This window comes from Crocodylus siamensis, chromosome 5 (genome assembly GCF_052110815.1).
Source record: "Crocodylus siamensis isolate JL-2025a chromosome 5, ASM5211081v1, whole genome shotgun sequence".
NCBI classification, from domain to species: domain Eukaryota; kingdom Metazoa; phylum Chordata; order Crocodylia; family Crocodylidae; genus Crocodylus; species Crocodylus siamensis.
The window spans coordinates 83,125,711-83,148,015 of record NC_143399.1 but is presented as its reverse complement, the minus strand read 5'-3'; the positions used below and the strand labels follow the sequence as shown (position 1 = coordinate 83,148,015).

The 22,305-nt window shown below is 46.0% G+C and overlaps 1 protein-coding gene across 2 annotated transcripts in view; it reads left to right on the top strand.

Annotated features, from left to right (window-relative positions):
• The window catches only part of LOC149864369 (endogenous retrovirus group 3 member 1 Env polyprotein-like), a 268,641-nt gene that overhangs the window by 29,467 nt on the left and 216,869 nt on the right, over positions 1-22,305 (top strand). For both annotated transcript variants that reach the window (XR_016442502.1, XM_090048399.1), the window contains exon 2: positions 5,474-5,594. The gene's annotated coding sequence lies outside the window, so the exon portion shown is untranslated. The remainder of the gene's footprint in view (positions 1-5,473; positions 5,595-22,305) is intronic.

Genomic DNA, 22,305 nt, shown 5'->3' with positions numbered 1-22,305 from the left:
GCCTGGGATGTGTGTGCTGTCCAATGCCCCCATGCAGTTAGGGAACCCCATGGCCTTGAATTGTTCAACACCTTCCCTGGGGTTATGGAGGCAGATGAATCTGTTTGCTGCAACATCCTGCAGCAGCTGGTATACCTCATGTATCATCATCCAACCCATGCAGGGAGCGACGCCAAACTGGTTCCTGATGAAGTGGAAGCCAGTGGCGGTGGCCATTTTCACATTGGCCATGGGCACCCTCTTTTCTGGTGTGATTGGGTGATGTATGACAGTGTCCTTGTGCTCAGTGTATGGCAACAATAGCAAGACTATATGCACAAATGTGTCTCTGCTCATGCAGAAGCTCTTGGACCACTGTTAGTCATCCCAAATCGACAGTACGATGTGCTCCCATGAGTCAGAGCTGCTTGCGTGGGCCCAGACCTTGTAATCATTGCTCTGTAGATTGATCAACAGTACCCTATCGGCCTGAAGATTCACAGTTTCCTCTCAGTTCTCTGACTGCAGCTCACGGCCTATTGACTGGTGTAGCAAGGCCTGAGAAGCTGCTACCCTGCATTGGTGCTTTTGTAGAAGGTCCATCATAGAATTAATAGACAAGTAACTGTGCCATAGGCTTCCTTGCACTCAAGGATCAACTCTTGTTCCTTGGCTGGGGTAGGAGTGCATCCCTTGAGCATCCTAGCCTGCTGATTTTGCAGTTGATGTTTCCCCAGCTTCTGCCAGGTTGGGGTTGTTTGCTGGGGTGATACTTTGTGGCAGGTCTATTCATTGTTCCACTAAGCATTATTTGCAGCCCCAGGCAAAACATGGGTTTCTGCAATCATCAGACACCCCAAGGTTTTAGAGAAGGGGTGATTACAGGAACCTGAGGTGTGTAAGAATTTAAATGTAAAGAGCAGGGCTGTTATAATGCTGATGACCCTATTCAACAGTCCTACTTTTTCAATTCCCTTAGTGCAAGCAGGTGATGCTCTAACTGAAACAGTAACTGTTGTGTCCTGCACAACAACATGGCTTCGATGAATCTTGATGGCATCTGCAAGGAAAGCCAGATGCTGTTCAGTGCCCTGGAAGTGTCCAGCTGGAGAATGGAGGCACTCGATAATGCAGAGATACTGCTACTGAACACAATGCAGAAGCTTGGGGAATAAACAGGAGGAACTGGTCCTTCTGCTAAACAGAAAGGACTATGATCTCATAGGGATAATGGAGACCTGGTGGGCTCATCCTATGCCTGGACCCTAGGTGTAGATGGCAGTAGAAGAGATCATGCTGAAAAAAGGAGTAGAGGTGTAGCTCTCTCTGTCAAGGAAAGCTACATGTCCTTACAAGCTGAGATTGGCACTCATGGAGGATGACTGGAGACCCTCTGGGTTAGAATATGAGGGGAATGTGGTAAAGGTGATCCAGTGGTAGGAGTCTACTACAGACTTCCTAATCAGGAACAAGAGTTTGACCATGAATTCACCAGGGAACTGGCTGAGGCTGCATGCTCTCAGTGCATGGTTGTCGTGGGAGACTTCAACTACCTGGACATCTCATGGGATGAGCACTCAGCTAAATCTGATCGGTCACAAAGCTTCCTCACATGCGTGGATGAGCTCTACCTGTCTCAAGAAGTTTATGGGCTGACAAGAGGTAAGGCACTGCTGGGCCTGGTACTGGCCAAAGGGGATGATCTAGTCAGTGATCTAAGAATCAAAGGGAAGCTGGGAGACAGTGACCATGAGCTGATCACTTTTGCTGTCCATCGCAAAGCTAGCAAGTTAGTCAGCAATGCAGAAGTCCTCAACTTTAGGAAAACCAACTTTGAAGAGCTCAAGAGGCTTGTTGTCAAGGTCCGGAGAGGCCATGAGTTGCAAGGGAATGGAGTTCATGATGAATAGTTGCTCCTTAAGGGAGCAATCTTAGAAGCACAAGGGAATGTCCATCCCAACCTATAGAAAGGTAGGAAAAGGCCGCAGCAACCCCCTTGGCTCAGCAGGGAACTCATAGACGTCTTTTATCTAAAAAGAGAGGCATATAAAGAATGGAAGACAGGAAACATCACTAAGGAGAAGTATTTTGCACTAGTCTGCAGCTGTAGGGAGCAAACCAGGAAAGCGAAGGCTATAACCAAACTCAATAAAAAGTCCTTCTTCAGATATATGGGGAGTTGGAAAAAAAACAAAGGTAACATTGGAGTCCTGCTAAAGCAAATGGGACAGCTGACAAATCAACACCCAGGAAAAAGCCACCCTGTTTAATGATTACTTTGCGTCAGTTTTTCACCAACCCAAGGGGACCACCCTATTTAACATGATGCAGGATGGCCAGGGTGAGGGTGAATATATGCCCATCATTGGCATAGACCTTGTGAAGAAACACGTTGAGAGGCTGGACACCCACAAATCAGCTGGTCTGGACAGATTGCACCCAAGAGTGCTTAAGGAACTGGCAGACATCATAGTGCAGCCACTGGCAAGGATATTCGAGAACTCATGGCGCTTGGACAAAGTACTTGAAGGTTGGCAGAGGGGCAACACAGTGCCTATCTTCAAGAAAGGGAGAAAAGAAGATCTGGGGAACTGCAGTTTGACCTCAATCCCTGGAAAGATCTTGGAAAAAATCATCAAAAAAACCATTCTCGATAGGCTAGCTGAAGGCAACATTCTGAAGGACAGCCAGCACAGGTTTGTTAAAGGTAGGTCTTGCCTAAGCAATCTCATTTCCTTCTATGACTAGGTGACTCATCACCTGAACAAAGGAGAAGAAGTTGATATCACATATCTGGACTTTATAAAAGCTTTTGACCTGGTGTCCCATGATGTCCTTGTGGAAGAATCGGGCACAACAGTTACTGTTGCAATTGCAGTGTCGGCTACACGACAGTCTGATGGCTGGAGACCTGGCTCCAAGGTCAGACCCAGAGAGTGGTAGTTGACGGACCTGAGTCAACATGGCACTCAGTGACCAGTGGAGTCCCATAAGGCTCTGTTTTAAGACCTGTGCTCTTTAATGTCTTTATAAACTATCTGGACTCTGGTGTCAGAAGTGAACCGGCCAAGTTCGTGAACAACACCAAACTTTGGGGAACAGCATCTACACTTGAGAATAGGCTGGTGATCCAGGCTGACCTTGATAGGCTGGTAAGGTGGGCAGATGAAAACCTGATGGCTTTCAACAAAGAAAAATACAAGGTGCTCCACCTTGTGGGGAAAAAATACCTGCATCACACTTATAGGCTTGGCAGTGCTACTCTAGCACCACTGCTGAAAGAGACTTGGGGGCCATGATTGATCACAAGATAAACATGAGCCACCAATGTGATACTGCAGCCAGCAAAGCGAGCAAAACTCTGGCTTGCATCCATAGGTGCTTCTCTAGCAAATCCCAGGACGTCATCCTCCCGCTGTACTCGGCTTTGGTGAGGCTGCAGCTGGAGTACTGCATCCAGTTCTGAGCTCCACAATTCAAAAAGGATGTGGAGAAGCTTGAGAGAGTCCAGAGGAGAGACATGCACATGATCAGAGGGCAAGAGAACAGGCTTTACAAAGAGATGCTGAGAGCCATGGTACTCTTCAGCCTGGAGAAGTGAAGGCTCGGGGTGACTTGGTGGATGCTTATAAGTACATAAGGGGTGTGCATCAGGATCTGGGGAACACTTGTTCACCAGAGCACCCCAATGAATGACAAGGTCCAGTGGTCACAAGCTTTTGTAAGACCATTTTAGGCTGGACATAAGGAAAAACTTCTTTACTGTCCGAGTCCCCAAGGCCTGGAATAGACTCCCCCCAGAGGTGGTGTAAGCAGCCATTCTGGACTCTTAGAAAACGTTTGGATGTTTATCTTACTGGGATCCTTTGACCCTACCTGACTTCCTGCCCCATGGGCAGTGGGCTGGGCTGAATGATATTGCAAGGTCCCTTCCAGCCCTAATATCTATGAAATAGACTGTGGCCTCAGCTACACCACAGTCCAATGGCTGGGAAACTGGCTCTGAGGTCAGACCAAGAGAGTAGTAGTTGATGGTAGCGAATCATTATGGTGCTCCGTGACCAGTGGTGTCCCCCAAGGCTCTGTCCTTGAACCGGTTCTCTTTAGCATCTTTATCAATGATGTGGACATTGGTGTCAGAAGTGCACTGGCCAAGTTCACTGTTGACACTAAATTTTGGGGCATAGCATCCACACCTGAGGACAGGCTAGTGATCCAGGCTGACTTGGATAAGCTTAGTAAGTGGGCAGATACAAACCTGATCATGTTCAATAGTGATAAATGCAAGGTACTCCACCTCGGGGGGAGCCCCCGCACCATGCTCATAGGTTTGGTAGTGCTATGCTCACTAGCACCACGGCTGAAAGAGACCTGGGGGTCATGATTGACCACAAGATGAACATGAGCCACCAATGAGATGTTACAGCTGGTAAAGCAAACAAAACTCTGGCTTGCATCCATAGATGCTTCTCAAGTAAATCTCAGGATGTCATTCTCCCACTGTACTCGGCCTTGGTGAGGCCACAGCTGGAGTACTGCATCCAGTTCTGGGCTCCACAATTTAAAAAGGATGTGGAGAAGCTTGAAAGAGTCCAGAAGAGAGACATACACATGATCAGAGGGCTGGAAAACAGGCTTTATGATGAGGGACTGAGAGCTAAGGGACTCCTCAGCCTGGAAAAGCGCAGGCTCAGGGGGGACCTGGTGGCTGCCTATAAGTATATAAGGGGGGTACATCAGGATCTGGGGGAATGTCTGTTCACCAGAACGCCCCAAGGGATGACAAGGTCCAATGGTCACAAGCGCCTCCAAGACGGTTTTAGGCTGGACGTAAAGAGGAACTTCTTTACTATCCGAACCCCCCAGGGCTTGGAACAGACTGCCGCCAGAGGCAGTGCAAACACCTACTCTGGACTCCTTTAAGAGACACTTGGATGTTTATCTTGCTGGGATCTTTTGACCCCAGCTGACTTCCTGCCCCTGGGGCAGGGGGCTGGACTCGATGATCTTCAGAGGTCCCTTCCAGCCTGAATGTCTATAAAATCTATGAAATTATACAGTATTATATATTTTCTTTCTCTCTTTCACATTATATATGTGTGTGTGTACCTATGTATGTATGTATGTATGTATATACACACATACATCCCCCATGTATATAGTTATCATAACACTATTGCACTATGTAATACATATCCACACATTATATTGCATGCATATGTATTAAATGTATACATTCCTATAATATGATTCTGAATATTGAATATTCTAAAACATTTTTGGTAATTGAATTACAGACTAAGGGTTATTCATGCAAGTAATATGACAATTGATTTTACATTAGGGAATATATATATATTTTTCAATCACAATCTACTTGGGGGAGTAAAAAAGAGAGAGGTGGAGGGGAATCATCAGATAAATTATACGGGTCAACCAATTCACCCAGTTTAGTTGTGATCTTGAACATTTATTAATCTAATCTGATTTCCAGGTGACAGTCTGATGGCAGTCTGGCATTTAGGAAATTTCAGTGCACAAAGGCTGACAAACCATTTTGAGACCACTTCAAGTATCCTGTGTCATCATCTTCATGCAAACATTTCTCTGGGTTGGTAAGTTTTTCAGCTGAACTCCATTTTACTTTTGGAAGATGAAAAAAATCTGAAGGGTCTAAAAGGATAAGGTTCTTGTCCTATAGTCAAAGGATAATCTTATCCAGGCATGGCCAACCTGCAGCATGGGTAGCCTCTGTCTGCAGCACATGGCAGACTGGGGAGGAGGGTAGGCAGCACTATGACAGATAGGGAAGGGAGCAGGAAGTAGAGCAGCAGATGGAGCAAAGGAAGGGGATCTGGGTGGCACTTGGGAGTATGCAGAGGGGCGGGGTTGTGACATGCGTGCCATAAATATTGGCCCCCGCTGATCTAATCTATCCTCATATCCCAAGGCAGGATCAGCTGTGTCTAAGATATCTGTGACAAATATTTGCCCAACCTACAAGAGTGGAGTTTTAACCTAGCTCTTTCAGCCCCACTAACTCATTCACAAAATCAATTTCTCTTTAACTAGAAGAGATGACTGAGTAGGGATTTAATAAATCTTCAAATACCTGAAAGGTGATTATACAGAGGATGGAGATTGGCTGTAGAGGACAGGAGTAGGAGCAATGGACTCAAGCTGCAACAGCAGAAATTTAGGTTGCAGATGAGAAGGAACTTTTTGACTGTGAGGGTGGTCAGGCATCAGAATAAGCTACCTAGAGAAGTTGTGGAATCTCCATCACTGGAAATTTTCAAAAGCAGACTAGACAGACACTTCCCTGGTATAGTTTAGTCAGGAATGATCCTATCTTTAGCAGGGAACTGGACTAGATAGTGTTATTCTCAAAAGACCAAGGAGTTAAACTTATAAAATGATAAAGTTTGTTTATTTAGAGAGTCTACTTAGCCTACTGATCTGTTGTTCCCTTCTTCAATCCCCGAGCAGATGTAACAACTTATACATAACACTCTTAAAGGTATCCACATATCTTCCCTCTTTATATGTAACATATTCCCATATAATACTAACATTGGCAGTTTAGTGCAACCCATAGTCAAAGCACATTTAATAAGTCTCCATGGTTAGGGACAGACATTCAAAAAGCCCAATTCTGAATTGATTCAGTCTTTGCAGGTTAGTCTAACCTACAAAGATGGAACTGGTTTGCAGGGGGATAGACATTTTCTTTTCATTCCAGAAATGCAGGCACATGCTTGCAGTGGCTCAGGCCAGAAGTCTGGGAGCACTAGAGCAAGTCCACCCTTCCCTTTCACAGGGAAGCTGTGAGTAAAACTGAGGAGGGGTTTAAATCCCCACCTTGGCCTTCAGAGTTCAGAGGGAGGAGGAAGAGGGAGCCTGGGAGGGAGGAGGAGGGGGGAGACATCTGCCTGCCCTAGTGGCTCCCTTACTGCCAGGTGCAATCCAGGTACACAGTGCTGTCTGCACCCAGGGGTGGACTCTTCCCCCTTCTCCCTCTCTCCCACCACTGTGGGGCAGGGAAGGAGGCTCTGTGCAATGCTGGAGAGTGACTCTTCCCCCTCTGCCCCCCCCCCACCCTCTGCCACCGCAGGTTGGGGAGGGAGACTCTGTGTGGTGCTGCCTGGCCCCAGAGGGGGACTCTTCCCTCTGCTCCTCCCACCCACACAATAAGGAGCAGGGCTCTGTTCAAAGCTGGGGGGACTCTTCCCCCTCCTCTTGCCCACTGCTGCTGCTGTGGTGGGGCTGCCCAGCACCATAGCCTTATGGTGGGGCTGCCCAGCCCCAGAGGGGGACTCTTCCCCCTTGCCTGCCCCCCGGGGAGGGGAGGGGGCTGTGTTCGGTGATGAGAGGAACTCTTCCCCATCCTCTTCCCCTCCCACCTGCCATCTCTGCAGGGCAGGGAGAGGAGGTTCTGTGCGGCATTGCCCAGCCCTGCCCAGCCTGGGCATGGGGATTGACTGTCATTGAATCACAGCCACCAGGGATGGCTTCGCCCCTGCAGCCTTGGCTGGTCCCGCTGAGCCCCGGCCAAGGCAGCCACATGGCGGGGCTGGGTTGGGCTGGGCTGCAGGACTAGGGCCATTTGCAGTGGCTTCAGCTCAGTGATGGTGAAGCTGAGCCCAGTCGGTGACGGCAGCCTGGCCCAACATGCACAGGCGGTGGCTGGCCAGGCAGCAGGCTACCCAGGCCAGCTCAGAGGCACCAGTGAACATGGAGCCCAGCAGCTGTCCACTGCAGGGGCTCACTGTGGACCCACGAGCCCCCACAATGCCTCCAAGCTGGCCTGGATAGCCGCTGCCACCCATACGCACAAGGCCAGTCTACACTCACTGACAGGGCTCAGGCTCCCTGTCACAGAGCTGAAGCCATTGTGGATGGCTCCAGCCCTGCCACATGGCTACCTCGACCGGGACTCAGCAGGGCCGGTCTTGGCCATGGTGGTGGGGCCACCCCCAGCAGCCATGGCTCAGTGACAGCCACTCCCAGTGCTCAAGCTGGGCCATGCCAGGCAGTGCCACACAGAGACCCCTCTCCCCACCCCGGGTGGAGGAAGAGCAGGAGGAAAAGTCCCCCTCTGGGAGGGGGGTGGAAAGGGAGAAGGGAAGCTGCTCCACCCCAGCTGCGGTCCTCCTGTGGGATGGGGGGAATTAATCCCCTCCCTGCCCTCTTACCTTAATGGGACCAAGTCAAAAAAGCTGCGGTCCCTGCTGGTGAGACAGGGAAGGGAGTGCGGGGAATGAAACCTCTCCTGCGCACCCTGACAAAGGCTGCTGCCCCTCCCCATCCCCTTGCTGCTTCAGACATTGTTCTGGCATGGCCCTGTTAAGGTGCAGGGGCCATTAAGAGGGTTAATTCCTTCCTCTATCCCTTCTGCCCTGCAGCCAAAGTGTGCCAGCCCCAACCACTCCCTTTGCCTCTGCTCCTTCCCTGTAGACAGGCAGACCCCAACTGTGGTGGGGTGGGAGGGGAATGAAGGAAGAATTAACACCCTTCCTGCCTACTTTGCCTTAACGGAGCCATGACAGCCAGTGTCTTGCCACATCCCCACCCCTGCTTAGGCTAGAGAGCAGAGGGGAGGAACCAGCCCTGCTGTCTGGAGCAGAGAACATAGCCCGGCCCAGAAAGCATGTTGGGATTTTGGAGGATTCTGGTTTAACTTAAACCAGGAAGGGGTCTAGGACAGAAGTTGCATAAACTGGTTTGACCCAAGTCAGTTAAGTCTGATACTACATTCAACCAGGTTTATCTTAAGTCAGTTTCAGCCATTTTGAAACTGGTTTATATTCACTGAACTTATGTTCTGTTACAGGTTTAAACCCATTACTCACCACTTAAATGGGTTTATGTGTAACTTCTGTCCCTAACCTATTAGTTTTTGTGTTCACTTTTTAGTTCTAACTGATCTTCTCAGTTTCTCTACATTCTCAGTCCTTATTGGTTCAATTCTTGTTTGGTTTTCTGGTTCAGATGTCTCTACTTCTATATCATTTTCAATCTCTTCTGTCATTTATTGTTGCTTTTATGTTAGCTCTGTTTCCTTTGGTGAATCTCACAATGCTGCTTCTTTTCTCCCCTTTATGAGCTGCAAGTGTCATCTGTTCCTTCTTAACATCTGTCCTTCCGGGAGCTACTTGATGGGAAACTAGTGTTTTTGTTTCCATGTTCATCCATCTGAAAGTACTATCATATTTTTGTTGTGCAATTGTGGTAACTCCCTGGAACCCCTGTCATAGTACCATTTTTGTTGGAGTTTGTTGAATTTTTGTAATGTTTTCATGTCTTAGTTTTCATACTGATGAGCATCATCCACAAGATTTGGCAGCCTGGTTTTGAGTTTCCTGTTAAACAGCATTTCTGCTGAGGACAATCCTTGTTTCATGGGTATTGGCCTGTAATTTAAGTGACAGGTAGACATTGGTGTGTGAATTTGTAGCTTTTTTCAACAATGTTTTCACTATTTGTACTCAATTTTGCACCAAATCATTAGATTGTGGATATTTAGGACTTGAAGTGTTGTGACAGAATCCATATTTGTTTGCAAACTCTTTAAACTCAAAACAGTTGAATTGAGGTCCATTGTCTGTTCTCACAGTTTGTATAATCCCATGTGTAACAAAAATCGATTTGATGTGAGTTATGACATGGTTTGCTGTTGTGCTTTCAAGCAATGCAATTTCAGGATGGTAAGAATAATAATCCAGCACTAACACATAATCTTTTTCCTGCATGTATGAATAAGACAATGCCCATTTGATACCCCAGAGCTACAAGTTCCTTCAAGACCTTCATGTGTGATTTTCTTTGTACTGTTCTGTACTTTAGGCACATTGTACAAGCCTTTTCAGCATCTGTAATGTCATTATTTATGTTGGGACAAGATAGAGCACCCCTTGCTCTCCTTTTGCATTCTTCAGTGCTAGATGCCCCTCATGTATTCTGATAAACATGTTTTTCTTTAGTACTGATGAAACAAGAAGTCATGAGCCTTTGAACAGAATGTCATTCAGTACTGACAGCTCTACCTTGAATTGAGAGTTGGGGCTAGATATATGTTTTCCAGGCCAAGTAGCACAAATAGCTGTTACCACTTTTTGCAATGTATTGTCCTGAACAGTAGCTTCTGCAGTTAGTGCCCAGATTTTACCTGTGACAGGAATCACTCTTTTAATTAGATTAACATGTATTATGTCTGAGTCTGGAATTCTGTCATTTTCCATTGGGTCATATGCTTTGGACACTGTATTTGCAATAAGTAGATATTTTCCTGGCATGTACTGTATATCTAGATCATATGTTTGCACTTGAACGAAAAGTCTCTCTGTAATCTGGATAGTATATCTGATAACCCTTTCTTTGCTATAGTTACCAAAGGTTTATGATCAGTTTCAGCTACCACAGGCTTCCCATAGATGAATATATGAAATTTCTTACAGCCATATACCAGGGAGCGAGGAGGCACATGGCATCAGGGCCAGGGAGCGGACCAGTGTCTCAGAGCCATTGGAGCCTTACTGGGGTAGGCAGCGTCTCCTCCCTGAGGTGAAGCAAGGCAGGGATGGAGGCTGGGGTGGGGGGCTGCTCCACTCCCCAGCCCTGATGTGGGAGAGCAGAGCACTTCCCTGGAGCCAACAGAGCCTGCGCCAGCCCCAGGCTTCAGCCCCTGGCCCCTGGCTCCCAGTTCCAGCCCCTGGCTCCCAGTTCCAGCCTGTGGCCCCTGACTCCAGCCCCTGGCCCCAGCCCCCAGCCTCCGACCCCCAGTCCAAGCCTCCAGCCCCCATCCACTTCACTCCAGCCCCTGGCCCCAGCCTCCAGTCTCTGGCCCCAGCCTCCGGCCCCCAGCCTCCAGTCTCCAACCTTTTGGCTCCAGCCCCCGGCCTCTGGCCCCCAGCCCTCTTTGGTAAGTGTCTCACGCCACACCAAGACGGCGTGCTCACAGACTGATGTGGCGCACTCACGGACCGAGGCGGCATGCTCACAGACCACTACTCCTTAGAGGGAATATTGTGGTGCAGGCACCTACCCTGGAGATCTTCAGAAGGAGACTGGACATATACCTTGCTGGGGTTATTTGACCACAGTAGTCTTTTCTGCCCAGAGCAGGGAGGCTGGACCTGATGATCTCTCAAGTTCCCTTCAAGCCCTAACCTTCTGTGAATCTGTGAATTTAAAGGACTTAAGCACAGGTCTATTGCTCAGTCATACTGGGCATTTCAGGTTGGAAATGAAGTATGGCAAAAGTATGAAACGGGTCCTTTTAGCAACAGCCAGTTAGTATTGTTCATAGACTTGGTGCCATTTGATGTTTTGTTTGATGCTATTTCTGAGAAAGATGGCAGAGTTCTAGGTAATGTCTCTTGGCTCAAGTGCTTGTGGCTAAGTACAGACAGTCAAAAAGCCCAAGATTGATTTGATTCAATCTTCACAGATTAGTCTAAGATGCATAGCTTGAGCCAATAAGAAGTGAACAGGCATTCACTTTTGATTCTGAAAATGCAGCCACATGTCTGCAGTTGCCCAGGTGAGAAGCTAGGAGGTGCTAGAGCACACCTCCCTGACCAGGTGGAACAGACAGCTTGGGCCAAGTCTAACCCACCTACCTTGTGAGGGAGGGGGTGGTGGGGAAGGTACAAAGCATCTTGATGGTGTTCAACACCAAAAAATGCAAGTTTCTCCACCTTGGGAGGAAAAACCTGCAGTATGCTTATAGGCTTGGCAGTGCTACGCTGGTTAGCACTACAGAGGAAAGGTACTTGGGGAGGTCATGGTTGACCACAAGATGAACATGAGCCTTCAGCATGATGCTGTGGCTAGTAAAGCGAGCAAAACACTGGCTTGCATCCATAGATGCTTCTCAAGTAAATCCCGGGACATCATTCTGCCGTTGTACTTGGCCTTGATGAAGCCACAGCTGGAGTACTGCATCCAGTTTTGGGCTCCACAATTCAAAAAAGATGTGGAGAAGCTTGAGAGGGTGCAGAGGATAGCCACACGCATGATCAGAGGTCAGGAAAACAGACCTTACGATGAGAGGCTGAGAGCCCTGGGACTTTTCAGCCTGGAAAAGGCTCAGGGGTGATCTGGTGGCCACCTATAAATTTATCAGGGGTGCTCATCAGGATCTGGGAACATCTGTTCACCAGAGCACCCCAAGGGATGACAAGATCGAACAGTTGCAAATTCTGCCATGACCAATTCAGGCTGGACATAAGAAAGAACTTCTTCACTGTCCGAGCCCACAAGTTTTGGAATAGACTGCCGCCGGAGGCGGTTCAAGCACCTACTTTGAATGCCTTCAATACACATTTGGATGCTTATCTTTCTGGGATCCTATGATCCCTGCTGACTTCCTGCCCCTGGGGCAGGGGGCTGGACTCGATGTTCCTCCAGGGTCCCTTCCAGCCCAAATGTCTATGAAATCTATGAATCCTGGGATACTGAATATCTGTGAGTTAACTTGAATCTGGAAGGGATCTGGGACAGAAGTTCAATAAACTGATTTAACCTAAATCAGTTAAGTCTGGTACTGTAACCACTCAGATTTATCTTAAACCAGTTTTGGCCATTTTGAAAGTGGTTTAAGTGCACTTGAACTGGTTTCCAATCACTTAAACCAGTTTATGTGTAATTTCTGTCCCTAACCTGTGAGCTTGTGCCCTGAATACCCTTGTCTTTGGCAGTTGCTGAAGTTAGCAGGACATGCTTAGTCCATCTGTGCTGCAGAGCTTTCATGGAGTGTGTAAACTTGCACAAGATTTTAAACTGTGGGTACAGGGAGAGCATCATCTGATCCTGGTGCAGCAATGTTTACCTCAGCAGTTGTGAGACAAGGTAGATGGAGCAGCAAATCACTGATAGATCTATAATGCAATACTAGTTCCAGGGGTGGTGAGGCAAAAACTATCTTGCTGCAAACAATGGGGAAAGTCACCAAAGTGATTAATAATCACTGGCATCACACCCGTGGGAGGCCTCTAGGGAGACTTTTGGAGAGAAAGGACAGCGTAATTATAAACAGGTGCTTAGCTCTTTCATTCTTCCCCTAAATTCACAGCCCTTGAAAGTCACACACACATAGGATAGTTTTCAGTGGTTGACCTGATAAAGCTGAAATGAACATCAGCTGACCTGGTTTCATCTCTGTGTTGTTCTAGTTTTATGCTGCTGGTAGTGCCATTAATTTCTAGCTGGTCTCCACTGTTTTCCAGTATAATTCAATTGAAAATTTTCTCAGGCCATTCACTCACATAGTTGGAAAATGTCTTTGAAGATAGGTAATATAAAAGGAATGAATTTAGCATTAGTAGATGTACAGATTTTATTCCTTATTCATAAATGTTAAAAGTACGGTAAACCAATCCTGAACAAGATCTGGTAACACTGAAGCCCAGTCAGAGGATTTCAGTGGAGTTGCACCATTGTAGAACTGGACTAAAAGGAGTGTGAACAGTGTCAATCAACTTCAGAATGAGGCTCCTGTACTTGTCTATCAGTCAACATCCTGCCTTTCTCATGTTGAGACCAGCAAGTGTCTAGTCTAAAGCACCATGGATCCAGAGAGAGAGAAAATGTTTGATTTTTCTGTTTGAAATATTAGATGTGTCACTCAGAATATTCTGGTTCAAATTTCCAGTTTTGCTTTAAGCTTCCTGTAATAATGCATCCTGTGTTTATTGCATTTACATAGATTGCAAACTTTTGGGACAGGGATTTGTCTCTTACTACATGCTCTCACTTCTCCCACTTAAAACCCAAAACAGTTTGTGGATGTTCTAAGATGTAACAGGATTCAACATTTAAAGGCAGGTGTGGCACTTCCCAGTGACCAGTCTAATCCCAATGCCATGACTTCCATGTTATTATTAATTTGGAAGGTTGCCCCAGTCCAGAGTGATTCCTTTGCCCCTTGGCTTAATTCCATTTACTGGGCTCTGTCGTCCCTGAGTTCAGCCTCAAGACTAACAGTCCTTGGTCAAGTGCTGTGCGTTCCCTAGGCACCTTCAGTGACCTCCTTCTGCCCCTTCAGCCACTCCTGTGCCTAGTACCTCAAATTGCAATAAGAAAAACCCTTATCAAAATTAATTCACAGATGAGGAGCCTCTAAAAGCCTTCCACAAGCCCCTGCTCAGTCCTGCTGGCTTCTGCCAGCTCTGGCCCTCCTGTGTCTACTCACAATTCCCGTAGACTAAAAACAGACAGCCAGTTTGATTTGCATGAGAGCGTTTTGGGCTAAACCAACTGCAGGCTTCACAGACAACCAAACTCAATATCCTGCATTAAATACCTGTGAAATATCTAAATTAACACTTTGCCTCCGAACAATCTCAGATAATTCAACTTCATTGACATTTAATCCTGGTATGTAAATAGTTGAACCACACCTGTTTTAGTGTGAGCCATAAACAAAGCCAATAAATCTCCTATCAAGGTGGTTGTTTGTTTTTACCCTTAGTCTCTGGTCCTGTGTCTCAGCTTTATGCAAGGACATCCTTCTGCTTGCACAATCTAAGCCAGACTCCAGTTCCCAGCATTTCTTCCCTCCTAGCAGGGAGCTCCTGCCTCCAGCTTTGCCCAGGTTGGACTGACCCCCTCTGCCTCTGGTGCAGGGCTTACATAGCCCCTGGCCTTTCCTCCTTCTGAACGTACATCACCTCAGCAGGCCATTACTGAATTAGGTGCCAGTTGATTATTATCTGGGGCTCTGCAGCTTTCTAACTGCACTGTCTAGCTCTACTCTCCATAACAGAGTTTGGCCCTGTCAGTGGCGACACGTAGGGGCTGCACTGGGTGGGCACATTCACCCCCTGACAGTGCTGATGTACCCCCCCTGATAGACAGTGTTCCTGGCCAGGGGGACAAGCAAGAGCATTGGTGCCCCCCCTGAGAGCACCAGCCAGGGAGTGGGGGTGTCAGGAGAAGCGATCTCTGTGATTCCCCCATGGCCGATCGCACTCACCTGAATGCGCTAGCGCCTGCCCCCACCCCCTGGGTCAGCAGGATTGGCTGTGGAAGGCCCCTCCCCCCAGTCTCTTACTAGCTGCTGGGGAGCAAGTACCCCCCCGACTCAGGAGGCACCAGTCGCCCATGGCTGACCTACTGTTCTTGAGATCTCTGAGACAACCACTAGAGCACCCATACCACAAGCAGTGGGAACAGATGGGTGGGGCAGTAGCTACAACATCTGCATGGAGCTAAGGGTAAGCATGCCCATAGTGACCTTGAGATAGAAAACACTCTATCCCATTAACAATCCTCTGAGCTGTCTAATCCTTTCACCAGTTTATTTGGAGAATGAAACAAGATTACGGTATAGTTTAAATACAATCTTCTGTTTGTACTGGAAGTAATTGCAAAACTTGTGCTGATACTTAGAAAAAGAAGTTGTGAATGAGAGAATATGTTCTTACTGAGACCAAAAATACTGAGTTAATGTACCAAAAATAAACATTAATTTAAGGAAAATAAAGCAGCTCTTAAGTGATCATTCTGAAAATTTCAGTGCCAATTTGCAATCATCTATGTCTTATGATTCATGTCTGAAATATCATTTCCCACTTTCCCTTAAATATGCTTCCATATAGTTTAAATATAAGATGCCTTTTCATTTTGTCCTACCATTCTGGACTTTTTTTTTAGCCATTAGTAAGATGTTCCAGGTGGTGTGTTATTGCAAATAATAGCACTGCTGGGGTGCTCAGCAGCTCAAAGCTTTCTCTTTATCTTCAAGTCACCCATATATCCAGACTGAAATGGATCTCCAATTTGACTTGTTAGAAGTGTAGGGGCAGTGCAGAAGCGCATATGTGAGCTATAACTCAGCCAATTTTATATTAGAAAAGTCCTACAAAAATGTTTTCTCTGCTTCTAAGATAAACCAAGTGTTCTGGGAACGGAGGAAAGTGGGGCTATCCACTCATTTGTTTTCCAGTTTCAGCAAGGATGTTCCCTTAAAAGGCAAAGCCAGTTGCCAAGAAACTTTTATTCAACATCATGCATTACTGGGAATGTTTGTACTTATTTTTTGAGAAATACATGGAGCATACTGATAATACTAAGTGATAGCATTTTGCCCTATGGGTGGATGTGCCTCCAAGAATTAATCGTGCTTGTGGAGTACTTGTCTGTTTTGGATGAGCTACCTTTTAATTGTTACCCATATTTAGTTGTATTATTTTAATTGGAGAGAGGCACCTTCTCTTTAATTTTAGTAATTCATCTCTTATTCACAAGAATACAGATTTTCAGATTCCTGGGAATGCTGTTTATGATTTTTAATGATAAAAATTGAACCCAGTAATCTTTCTGTGACTTTCGACACTGTAAACCTGATAGCTGGGTTGCACTAATATATAAAAAACAAAAAAACAGTACTGCCGCCACCTCAGCAGATATAAATCCACAAAGCTGGGACCTGATGGTCTGGCCTACTGTCCTCATGCCAATTTAAAAAGCATGGATATGCTACATCACCAATGAGCTTGGAGATGTCATCACTTTCCTTTGCCTTTAGGTTTTACCACTTAGGTCTCAATTCAGCAAAATTCTTAAGCATATATTTGATTTTAAATTCATATATAATCCCCATAAATTACTGGGGGAAATTCTAGCCCCAATGAAATCAATGGCAAAGCTTACACTAAATTCAGTAAGGATCGAGTTGGTCAACATTTTTTTCAGTGAAATCATTTTCAATTAGAAAAAGCAACTGAATAAAAAGCGAAACATTTCATTCCATGCAGGTAAAATTCTGATGACATTTTTGATGGAAAAATGTCAAAAAGAATCACGTCAACTTCAATGTTTTCTTTCAAGAATATCAAAACAATTTATTTTAGTAAGGTAAAATCATTTAATTTCCCCATTATTGTTTCATTCTATTTGGTTTTGACCTTCACGTTATATACTAATTGCAATAGTGTATTCATTTCTTCTAAATATATTTATAGACTAGCAATTGCCCATCAAGAATGACAGGGGGGAGAAGGGGGAGAGCAGGTGGGGACGGAGCTCTGTGCCCTCCCACCCTTCCTCCTGCTGCTTGGGGTCCAGGCCTACTCCCCCCACCCACTGCTGTGGTGGGGGGAGGGTAGGAGCGGTCCTGGGCCCAATGCAGGGGAGGACTGGGCCCAAGGGTGGGGAGAAGCCAGGCTGCCATGGCGGGGGGGAACAGCGGGCCTGGGCCAACCTGGCAGCAGCAGGGGGAGGGGAGGAGTGGGCTCGGGGCTGACACGGGGGTAGAGAAAGTGGTGAAGGATTGGTCCCCAGCCCAAGGGGAAAGGAAGCTCACTCCTCCTCTCCCCCACCTGCTGCCACATCGGGCCCGCTGCTCCCCCCACACTGCTGTGGCAGGCCGGCTTCTCCCCCGACTCGGGCTCGCTTCTTCTCCCCCCTCCTCTGCATCGGGCCCAGGCCTACTCCTCCCCACCTTCCACTGCCACCACCATGGCGTGCCCACTCCCTCCCCACCGTGTCGGGCCTGCTCCTGCCCCCACTGCTGCCACGTCAGCCCTGCAGGCGGCAACAACAGAAGCGGGGAGGGGTGGGCCAAGGCCAGCGCTGGTGGCCTTGCCCCCCGTCCCAACCCTGCTCCCATGCCACTGCTGCCATCACCTCCAAGGAGCAAGGGGGGGAGGGGGCGAGGCCAGCTCCATCATCCCCACCTGCAGGGAGCAGGGCACTGGCTTCACCCCTCCGCCCTGCTCCGTCCTCTGTGTCCCTGCCACCATGGCGGTGCTGTGCCGCCACCTCCTGTCCGAGTGCTTCTTCACGCGAATAAAATATTACGGACTGACAGACGGACAGATTAAAAGTTTTATGATATTAGAATTGTTTTGATATTATTGATACTAGTTATTTGTACCTCATCAAAGCAGAATATATCAACATTAGCAAAGTGAAATATTTTAATAGTACTGAATCAAAATTTTTGTGTTTCTATTTCATGTGAAATTTTGAGACATTGATTTTTCATACTTATTCAGAAGGAAAACAGGCTTTGACAGAATTTCCCATGGGACATGAATTCCATTTTCCAGTCAGCTTTTAAAACTGTCAGGATTTCACCCAATGCACCCATTCAACCGCTCAAAGCAAAGCAAGTGTTTAAGTACTTTGCAAAATCAAGGCTTAACACTCCAGTAGCAGCCCACGATCAAACTTATATCAACCCCTGATCAGATAAGTTGTCTCTTATGCCTTAATCGTGGAAAGGACAGTTGCTTCTGCTAAGGGACTCACTTTAGCTTTTGATTGACACACTTTTCTAAAATAGGAGCTTAGATTGTGTAGAAAACATTGTGTTCCTTTCATCAATCCACTCAGAAAACAGTTAGATGACACACTGTCATGACTAAGTCTCAGTTACTAAAAGCTATTGCATTAGATAAATGCACAATCTAGCCTCTTTCCCTGACCCTTTTATACACTTTTACTCAAGCATGTTCACTTCCTGGTAAGTGCAACAGCATTTTACCCTCTGATAGCTATCTACACAGCACTGGGCTGTTTGTTTATCTTGCTTTAACAGAAGTCTTCAGTGGGACTGATTCTTCCTTACACAACTTTTACAGGACTGAAATTTTCTTTCCTTACATGGAAAGTCAGCCAGTAGCTGTGATAGAAGAATCTGGCACTGAATGTTTATCACTCAGAATGGCCATTTGAGTGTGCCTTCAAATTGTTGACTTGGAGGGTGGTATACATTCCTGCCCAGTGAAAATGTGCTTAAGAGGTTTGTTCTTGTTTCCTAAAATATCTGCGTTATCAGAAGTTTTGTTCACACAGTCATGAGATTCCTGTGTTCTTGCAAAGCTGGCTGATGTAATAATCCACCCTTTAGCTGTTTGATGGGAACTTTTCACATGCCAGCTAGTAACAAGTAGAATCCTAAAGCTGGCAGCACTGTGAAGCAAAGGAGAAAGATGGGGATTAGAGAGCAGTAGGTATAATACCACCATGACAGCAAACAAACATTCTAGCAGTTAAACATTTATACAAATGTTTCTATTTATATGAGTTTGTATTTACAGAGAGTGGCTTGGGAGCCAACGAATCTATCATTTATTCCTGGCTCTGCCACTGGGGGTTTTCTTTCAGAACAAAGAAAAGATGAAAAAAAAATATATCTGAAGAGTGTTTGATTTCAGTATGAGTTAAGGCCACATTTTGGAACATTAAAGAGAGTCATAATTTTAATTTTGGCAAGATTTTTATGAATACTAGCTCAGGATTGCAAAAAGGGAACCAATTGGAGTTAAATGAAAATATGTGCCATCTGTCACCTCTCCATGAGGGAGAGGTTAAAATGTACCCTTCTAACATGCCCACAAGATTTCTATTGGAGAGGCACATTGGTACCAGCTAGTACCTCCATTTTTTCTGATTGTGCTTGCATGTGCAGTATGTTATTGTGCAAAACAGAATTTCCCTTTACATACCTCTGCTATCTGCATGCAGTTGCATATGAATGGTTTTATGTAACTGCTGTAATCTCGGTGTGTACAACTGACATACACACCTGGAGTTTCAACATTAAAGGCCAGGTTGAGACATCTTGGAAAATTTGAGTGATGGCTCATAGCTATGTCCTGATGGGGTTCCCCTCCATGAACAGCATTATGAGTGCTCTCTACAGATTTTCTACAGCACTAGGTATCCATTAACTCATTCAGCACTTTGCTTTCAGCTAATAAAGCCCTGAGTAATGTGCCCAATACCTCTTCCTGTTTAACACCTCCTGCTCTGTGTCTAACTTCTGTGGTTGTTGGAATTTGAACCTCCTGATTGTCTTTGGATATATATTTCACATATCAGAAAGGGAAATATTTCCTTGAAGTCCCATGTCTTTGAAACTATCTGTCCCTTTTAAGACACTTTGGGTAACTGGTTGCCTGTGAACACAGGGGACCCATCCAGTCCTATGTTCCTAAGTCTCTAATGGATATCAAGTATAATCTGATATTAGAGTTCCCTGGGTAGCCAAGGTTTTGCTGCTAAGAGTACCTCAACAGTGCTAAGCAACTTGATGTTGGTCCATACCTAAGTCCAGCCAGATTTGGAAGATAGGCATTCCTCTACCTGTAGGCCCTGGTCTACTAGTGTGCCTAGCACACTGGAATCAGGCCAAAACAATACAAGCTTAGGTGGCACCGCTATCCTCTGTGTCAGCCAATAGTTTAGTGCTTAAAGCACTGTTGCAGGGTGAGGAGATCCTTGGTTCCATTCTGTCATATGCCTGAGGGCAGTAACTGAGGGGGGCAACTGAAGCAGCAGCCCCAGGCATTGCCTTTGGGGCAAGGGGGCCAAGAAGGAGCTGCAAAATTAGCCACCAATGCAGCTAATGGCTGGCTTTGCTGCTCCATGCACCAATGTGGAGCTGCCTATTTATGCCTCTGCCTTAGGATATTTGAATCCCCTGGGAGAACTCCCTAAACACCTAGCTTTAGAAGGGGAGCACTCTCATTCCTGCCTGCCAAAACTCTTCTTTTTAATGTACAGTAATTAAATATTCACTGGATTGGTGAGAGAGTGAGCAAGAATGGGAATGACTCAGTAGCCCAAAGGTTAGGACATTCTCTTGGCAGTGGGAAGGCTTGGGTCCCAGTCCCTGCACCAATTAATATTTATGTGTTCCAGGCAAGATGGGACTTCTTCAACAGGTGAAAGTGAGAGCTGTACCCATGAATAACCTGCAGCCTAACTTTCACACCCAGCTGCTTTATTTTTGCTTGCCACTCCTTAAAGGTTGCCAACCCCTGGCTTAAAGGTTAGGTTACTTTCCTAAGATGTGGGCTCAAGTGTCTTCAGGTATAAGAGGGATTTGACCCTGGGCTCCCACATTCTAGGTATAACTGTTAACTAGGTCATAAGACATAGCTCATTCCAGAAGCATTTTGTTAGACAGAGCTATCCTAGATGCCCATCTCCCAAGTGGATGGAGGTGCCACCTCACAGTCCAAAATAATGGGTTAGATGTGTTTGAAACCACACCCTTCTTTGCATTTTCCTGACCAGCTTTGGTGGCTCCATGCTTAGAATGCTGACCTTTGTGGATCCCATTCAGAGGCACCTAACTCTCCCAGTGCACAGTATAGGAGAGCCCAGACAGTTAACATGGGGCTGTGGATTCCAACGGGACGGTAAGTCATATGTCCTTCTGTTGGTCTAGCTGAGAGTGATCTCTAACATCTGAAGTTTGATTCCTGTAAACTGTACAGAGAATAACTGTCTTCCATTGTAAAGCTCGTGGAGATGTATGAAAGAAAAAATGCTATTAAAATGCTACAAGTTATTATAATCGTTTTACTACTCATTACCACAAATTTGTTGCAGAATCAGGTTCTTCATATCTTGTTTTGGAACTTTCTCAATTTTGTTTTATAGTGGGAACCCTTCCCCCCTCCCCCCTCCCCCTTGTGGCAGATTGTGTGGTTATTTCATTTAGTCATATTGCCTTAAGGTGTAATTTTTATTAGCTAAGCTATGCTAGTTTTTACAACCCCAGGGACTTTCTTCAAGCAACAGAATTCCCATCTGGGGAGCTGCATATGGTTTCCTCTGTCTTCATGCCTCCTGAGTGCAGAAACCTGGCTTGGTTATTTGGATGTCAATATGCATCTATGTAGGAAGAAGACTGACATCTGAGAAGAGCATTTGGCTTATAGTTTCTTAAAGTGAAGGTGCCCCAGTATATTTGGGCAAGTTGTTGTTTGAGGGTTAAAAAAAGAGGGGGAGAGGAACAAAAACTGTTGAAAAATATTTTTAAGGGGACATTAGAAATCCAGTTACATCGGATGGCTAGGCATGTGGTCCCCCTTCATTTGACTGGAAAGAAACATACCCACTTGGTTTCTCAGATGTGTTACAGTTGGAGCTGGACATGATTACATTTTTCTCTTTCACTTTAAGATCTTTATCAGGGATTAAAAATTCATATATGATATTTAGGAGAAAATAAAATTTTAATAATGACTAAGGTCTTACCAAGGTACAGGGGGTGTCCTGTAGGGTACAATGGTTTTTCTGTGAAATTTGGTTTTAGCATGTGTCCCCAGGTAGCTGAATACTCCATGGTATCTTAATTACAAATGTCTCAAGATTCCAATCCTTTTTTGCAGCTTCCCCAATTCACAGATTCATAAATTCATAGACATTAGGGGCTGTAAGGGACCTCACAAGATCATCTAGTCCAGTCACCCCTGCCATAGGCAGGAAGTCTGCTGGGGTCAAATGACTCCTGCAAGATAAACATCCAAATGCCATTGGAATGAGTCCAAAGTAGGTGCTTGCACCACCTCTGGGGGGAGT